The sequence below is a fragment of the Nothobranchius furzeri genome, chromosome 2, assembly GCF_043380555.1.
Source record: "Nothobranchius furzeri strain GRZ-AD chromosome 2, NfurGRZ-RIMD1, whole genome shotgun sequence".
NCBI classification, from domain to species: domain Eukaryota; kingdom Metazoa; phylum Chordata; class Actinopteri; order Cyprinodontiformes; family Nothobranchiidae; genus Nothobranchius; species Nothobranchius furzeri.
Window position 1 is genome coordinate 22,510,406 of NC_091742.1, and position 7,953 is coordinate 22,518,358.

The following is a 7,953-nucleotide window of genomic DNA, read 5'->3' on the forward strand; positions in this document are numbered from 1 at the left end:
AGTCCTCAAAGTTGCTTGTGTCTAATAAATAAATGAAGTAAAATCTTCATATTTTCTTTCCTCTTAGTCTCTTCAAAGAAGTTCTCTTTAAATGAACAAGAAACGGGATTAATTTATGAGCAGGATCCAGATTAAGCTGAAAACAAGTGCACAAACATGTTAATTGAATGAGAATGGGAGATTTAACTGAGAAAGAGAAGATGTTGAACTGGTGTTCTTTTTACCAGCCCCAGGGCCCCTGTTGTTACACAAGTCCTGGGCCTCTGCCATGTTGCACAACTCAGGAAGAAGGTGAACCCGCAGGAACATTGTTAACCTGGCAGGGGTCAGCACGGTCCATTCACTGTGATTCCATCAGACTTCAGATTACAAATGGGTCTAGTGATGACAACTTCTGACCATTTTAATAGATACCAGATAGCCTGAGGACCGCAGAGTAAAGCATCCAGAACCACCGTGCCGATCCCACCATGTGCTGCATAGTTCACATACAGTAAGTGTGTGTGTGTGTGTGTGTGTGTGTGTGTGTGTGTGTGTGTGTGTGTGTGTGTGTGTGTGTGTGTGTGTGTGTGTGTGTGTGTGTGTGTGTGTGTGTGTGTGTGTGTGTGTGTGTGTGTGTACTTGAGCAATCACAAGGAAAGCAACAAAGGAAGGGAGCGGTGGAGAGTGGGAGCAAGGGAAGTCATATCCGAGGGGATCAAACCTAAACTGCAGGATATTTCTGACCTTGAGGGTGAGCGGGGTAAAAAGCAAAGAAAAGGTGCAGCTAAACGAGAGACATAAAACTGGAAGAAACAAAGAGATGAAGGGAGAAAAAGAAAGGCAAAACCTTCAGAGGTCAGCTGGAAAACCTCCAGAATCCTCTGCTCAAGCCAACCATAAAATTCCAACCAAAGCCACAAAAACCAGGATGAGGACTGATGAGGGTGCCTCTTGCCCACAGTGGATGTGTGTTGCGTGACTGCAGTGTAGGCACATTTACTTGTGTGTGTTCCAAATTTGATTAAAGGGTCCGAGCAGAAGCGACCGAGAGGCAGACGGGTGATGCAATGCACGGAAGCGAAGGAAAGGACACGAGGGCGGCAGGAAGGAAGGGAGGGAAGAGAGGGATTGTTGCTTCTGGGGATCCAGCTCTCCAGGAATGTGCTGACGGTCGTCCCACACACACAGTTGGGGAGAGTGTTGCATTCTGAGGAACTCTGCAGAGGTGACAGCTGTTTTAGAGCTCTAACTGATAGACTTTGTGAGTCATAGTTGGCTACTTTTCACACACACATTCATTTTATTTTTATTCCCTTGAAGCTGGAGTCTCTGAATCCACCCTCACACTGCTGCAGTGGAGTTCTATTTCCGTACAGGCTACACAATGTCCACTAGCACCCACGCAGGCTCAGTGGGCATAAGGTGCTGGTAAGCCCTGGACAGATAGTCTATTTATGAGCATGGGCAGCAGTGGGCAGCAGTCCTTGAGCTGGTTTTTCAGCCGTCTGAAGTGCTAAGTGCTGTATACAGTTACAATAGAAAGAACATTCACAAGGACGAGTGAAGGTGGAGAGAGGGAGGGCGGATAGGGGAGGGGGGTCTGAGAGAGCACTGGGAATAGAGACGGTGAGTCAGAGGCCATTTGGAAAGTAATTTCATCTCTGAATGCTGGATATCTTTTCATCAATGAAAGGAAAGTATTTCCCTATCTGAAAAAGGGGGGGGGGGGGATTATATTTGGTGAAACTGAGCCTGTAAAGGGGGGGGGGCATTAGATACCATTCATGAATGTTCTGTGTTGTTTTGCATAATTTTAGAGGTATTTGTTCATTATAGAGATGTTACAAGGGGAATTACAGCTCAGCTGCACAGTCGGAGAGGCTGTAAGTGCAAATATAGAAATGCTTGGCAATGATTATCACGGTCAAAGTTGGCGCAGTGGACTTAAAAATAAACATGGAACTCTTAAAATTAAGACAGGATAGAAATAAATCTAAACTTGGTTTGTTCAAATCAAATCAAAGTGTATTTATATTAAAACAATAACTTGTTGACCTTAGTGCTTAAAGTCTGTATTTTCCCTGGCGATATGTAGCCTTGCCAGCCATGCCGATGCTTCCTCATGGGAGTCAAAGGGCCTGGTAACACTCCCATTCAAATAACCCCACCCCCTGAGAATTCTAACTGAGCCAATCAGCGCTGAGCAGCGTATGTCACACGGCGCAACTCACACTTTCTCATAAACAATAAAGATGGCATCTGAAGCAGATTTTACTGTGGCTCTTTCCTCTAGCCCGGCCTGCCAGACTTGTCTTCTGTCTAATTCTGCACAGAGAAAGAGTCTGGTAACTCACAGGCAGAGAGGCACATGAGGGGTGGGACTAGGCAGCTCAAAAATAACCAATCAGAAAAAAGACGGAAATGCCGACTGTACCGTGCAACGCTGTAGTTTTTCAGCTGTAGTCAAAAATGGTGTCTGGCGACAGCGCAAACATCTTTCTTTAGATGAAAGACTATTTCCTCTGTTCTAAATGACTTGAACATGTCTTTAAATCCACAACAAGAAGAAGCGCTAAGCTTTTCTTCTAAAGATAGACATTTGCACCAGACGCCATCTTTGACTACAGCTAAGAAACTACAGTGTTGTGCGGTACAGTCTTCATTGCTGCCTTTTTTCTGGTTGGTTATGTTTGAGCTGGCTAGTCCCGCCCCCATGGTGCTCTCTGCCTCTGAGTATCTAGTCTAGTCCTCTGTTTAGGGTAGACAGAGGGAGAGTCTGGCAGGCCGGACTAGGCGATAGGGGGCTGTACTTACCTAAATCATTGTAAGCAAGCAATATTTTTGTGTTCGAGTGAGACCAAGCCAACACCATTTGTTACAAATCAGTAAATGTGTTTTTTCCTCAGGAGTTACCATAGAAGGAAACATGTCGTCTAATATAGAGCCGCCCAGAGACTTAGGGTGTTTCTGAATGTCAAGGTGTCTGGCCTCGCAAGGCGATGTCTTGCGAGTCCAGACACCTTGCTTAAGGGGGGGGGGGGGGGGGGGGGGCTGTCCTTCCTCGGTCAAGGGAAATGGTAAATGGCTTGTATTTGATATAGCGCCTTCTAGAGTCCTGGAACCCCCCCAAAGCACTTTACAACACAATCATTCATTCACACACACATTTACATGCTGGTAGGGATGAGCTACGATGTAGCCAGAGGTTGAAAGAGTACTAAAATTTCCTACTTAAGTACGAGTACCAATACTTTGATAATTTTTTTACTCAAGTACAAGTAAAAGTACTTGCCAAAATTTTTACTCAAGTAAAAGTAAAAAGTATCGTAAACAAAATGTTCTCAAACTTGCATCATGATATGTTAACCTCCCAGACCAAAGGTAAGTTAAAACATTATCGTAGACACTATTAAGACGTCATTTATTTATGAAATAAAAGTTATTTTTTCTGAGCCATTACTCCAGCCAAGATATATGATACATGGATTTGATGAAACCACGCTGTCTCATACAGTTCTATATGTGTAAAACACACACACACACACACACACACACACACACACACACACACACACACACACTGCAGCATGTTAGAATCATTTGAAAGACTAATTTAACTACATTGAACTGCTTTTGTAATAGTTTAATCTCTTATTCTGGAGTAAAATAAAGAAACAAGCTAAATCATCACATATCTGTGGCATCAAGAAGCAACTTCTGAGTTCAAACACAGGGATGGAGCACAATGTTTACACCTGAACAGTATCAGGATGTTTTAACTCACAGAGGCCTGCAGGTCTTCTGTTTTATGAGCAAAGCGCTGTATTCTGGGAAATTTTAACCAAGGCAAGGCAACAAGACACTTCCAACGTATCCATACTCAGCTAGCTAAACGGCTAACAAACTCGGTAGAATGTGAACATTACGAAACAGCCAATATTTTTGACATCATTTAATTAATTTTCAACAACATTTCAATGGATGTTTCCAGAAATTAAGGGTAAAACTTCACATTGTCACTTTAGCAGAGATAAAAACACACCGTAAAAGAATATCAAACTGGCAAGGACAGAGCGGGAAATAACAGAGTAGCCAGAGAAGTTGAGTAAATGATAAATGAAACGTACAAGAATATCGAATAAAAATAGATATAAAAATGTAAAAGGTGACTTAAAAGCAGCCTGATCGAAGGCAGTTCTGATAATGACTGGCATTTATATTTGGGTCTAGGCTTCTAATAAGTTTTGAGTAGATGACCTGAGGGCTCTTGCTGGTTTGTAGAGATGGATTTGCTGGGTCAAATAAGAGGGTGCCAGTCCGTTTAATTATTTTAAAAAAATTATTATTAAAAGTGATGGCTATAATTTTATTTATTTTTTTTATTACAAACTTTTTTGGGATTTCACTCAAACACCAGTGACTGAAGATTTCACTTGAAAATGAGCCTGAAAATAGTTGACATCCTAATCAGGGACCTGCATGTCTTTGAATTGACTCAAAATGTGCAAGTCTTGGTATTTGACTGAAGACTTGCTTGTTTTACCTTTGCGTTGCAAAACAATGACTTGGTCCAAACCTTAATTTAAACTTGCAATTTTCTGGACTGAAAAAGGTTTTTTCTTGGTGTGTGTCAGAAACAAAAATAATGTGAAGATCACAACTAAACACAGTAGCGTACTAGAAATTAGGACAGTCAGGCAGGTAACTCCTTCAGCCTGGAATTGCTACATTAGGGCATATCCAACACTGATCAACACCTTAGTGTCACGGCAGGGATATTCGAAACTGGAGCACAATAATTCAGCTTTGCACGCTGATTATCTTATCTTGAGAAAGCATTACTGGTTTTATTTGGATCAACAAGACATTGAGATAAACTTAAGATTACACTGTGATCTTGAGAAAACCAAATGAAAGCAAATCAGGAACAGATACTCTAGACTTCTGTGAAACTCTGATAACCTGACACATGCAAAGATCTTGAGGATTGTGTGACATGGAGTCAAGGATTGTATTGTGTCAAAAATGAGTTCAAATTCTTGTTTACCAACACCACCTGCTGGTTTTGGCATCAGTACTGGGCCTGGAATATACTTGCTGTTTAACCTCGTATTGGCGCAGTCAGCAGGCTGCGTCTTTGTTGACATACTTGATGCTGCACTGCATGCAGTACTGGAGTGCACCACTAGGGGGCACACAAGAAAAGTCAGACCAGATAGAAAGCCAGGTTTGTGCGTACAAGCAAAACAAATGTGGCATCAATAAAAGAGCTCACTCACTGGTTAATTTTGAAATAACGACAGAAAAATGACAGCAGCGGTGTCGTAGATGGTGTGAAAGACCTATACCCCAGAGATGGAGTCACCACTTGGAGTGTGCCTTGCTTGTTTTGTCAACTCCACCTTCTGGTCATTTGTTTATTGCAGCGATCGGATGCGTTGTGTCACGTTGCATCACGTTAATTTTGGAGACAACGCACAATGCTTCAAATCAACATGGCAGCCAATTTAAACACACTGCTTTATTTAAAAGTAAATATATCAAAACCCTTAGTTTTAATGGTGTGGAACACTGAAAAACATTTTTTTAATAAATATTTCTGATTCTAATCGGTCACTCTGAGTTTTTGAAGCAGGCTGAATAAGAAAACAGTCTCCTACACCTTTCTCCTGCATTAGTTTCTGATGGAAAACACAGTGAAACTCTAGAATTTCAAAACAGAACTTTTCAGAGAACTTTTTGGCTAGTAGAAGCTAACTATTAGCATTAACTCCACCACATGGCAGAACTCCTTCGGTCTTGTGTTATTTGTGGAAATTAAACATCCATGTTGCAGAGCAAACAGAGTCAGTGGTAGAGTTGTGTTGCTGTTATCTAATCCATAAGATGTGAGATGTCCAAAATTAGAGGCAAAATCCTGCCTTTCGAAGCTCAGCTTTGATGTGGCTCACTTCTAGCTCCTGAAACTGGTGCGCCAGTGTTGTTTTTCCCCCCAGAGTACAACTTACAAGGCATTCCTACTATTCTGATAAAATGAGTGTTCCACATCTTTAGGGTTGACACTGGAAAAACCGCCAGATTGAACAGTGTCCCACATGTTTACATAGAAGTCACAGGGATTTTTACCGGAGCAGAGTAGTCGGATGACAGATCTTGTAGATCCACCTCTGCTGCTTTAGACTGGGGAAGCCAGAGCAGGGTGTACTACTGACTGAATAGGAACATCCTGGATCCAAAAAAACAATTTAAAAATTATCTAGATCATCATTTATAGTTAATCACTTCAAAACTGGACCATTTTCCCAAACTGGTAGTTTTTTTTAGGCTAACCCCACCAGACATTTACAGCAAGTTCCAATATTTTTAAAATGCACACAAACTAAAATACAGATAACTTTTAGCCTTAAACGGCTTATATGCTGACCGGAGTACTGGTCTCAGTGGCAAACAGCATCAGTTCTCTGGTTTTGTAACTTTAAAAATCTTCATTTGGGTTATTTTATGTTACATTTCAGAAAAAACAAAAACGTATTCTTACAAATTGTCTTCTATCCCAATCTGGTCAAGATTAGTGCCCTGGATCTTCTCTACCCCTGGACTCACTACAGTATGACGAGGATCCTACAGTTTTTTGTGTGCATTTCTGGTTTCTTATGTTACAGTGAGGTTTCATGGGTTCCAGCAAGATTCTGGACCAGCTGAATGTGGTGGGGGCATTCAGCCAGTCCGAAGCAGAAGAAAAGGGTGAGGGTGTTAAGTTGGAGCATTTGAACAGACTACCACAGACTGGTCTGGTATGCTGTGTGTATTCTGGCAAAGTCACCTTGGCCTTGATTGGACGGCTCCAACATGTACAATATTTGACTCCTTCTTTTTTCCCTCTTACATAAATATGGGTGGAGATTTATGTTCATTTTCTAAAACAACCACAACCACCTTCCAATTTGGAATAAAATCAATAAAGCTGAACTCAACACTGGAGTGTGTACTGACACACACAAAGTATGACGTGTGATGAAACAAAATGCATTAAATGTGCTTTTGGTTGACAGAGTTCACTGAGTTGGACTGGAATATGATGGTTTAGAGTTGGGCAAGCATAAGGAAAATGCTGTGGTTATTCTTGAGCCGAATGTGCTGGTGTTTACCATCCTTTGGTTGGGTTAATCTGCGGTGATGATGACTCAGTCCAGCTCAGGAGCTTTAGAGAGGTCCTGTAAGGACAGCTGACTTACTGACTTTCCCTCTTTGCATCCAAATTAGAATGTTTATACAATCCAACACACAAACCAAGCCCAGCACAACCACCACCAACAAACTATTGAATTTTACTGTCCCTGTCTCTATTTCCTTTTTTAGCAGAGCGGACTCTTAAATCCAATAATCTGCGGCTTTTAGGTTTCCCTTTTCCCCTAACACAGTACACATTTTGCCCTGTTGTTTGGGCAGTGTGGAATTTCAGCAATGATATTTTCAGTCGTGTGGAGGAAACTTCCAGAGCAGAGAAAACATGACCCAAAGTTGCTCAAATGTTTTGTTTGTTAACCTCATCACTTCTGCAGCAAGCATTTACAATTCATCTGTGTTCCTAAAGCTCAGAGCCGGCACAAGGCGTGTGCAAATTAAGGGCCTGTTAAGGGCCACCACACTAACATGGGGCCCCCTGAGCCCCCTTCAGACAGGCCATGAAAAACGGAAATGTTCGGGACTCTGTCCTTAAGCCTTTTGTGTCTGAATAAAAACATCCAGATAACCTTTTCCATAATTAAACCGGACAAAGCCCCTAGTAACTGGACCGGACTTGTCATGGACAGGGTGGCTGCTTCAGACTGGTGGGGTCAAGTTCCGGACAGGGAGGAGGGGGATGAGGAGGGGACCGGGGGACGCTGTGCGCACCTAGATAGCTCGCTGCTGTAGCCTGCAGTGAACCACGGCAGCTCTCCTCCTACGGTACAATCTCCTAGACGCGCG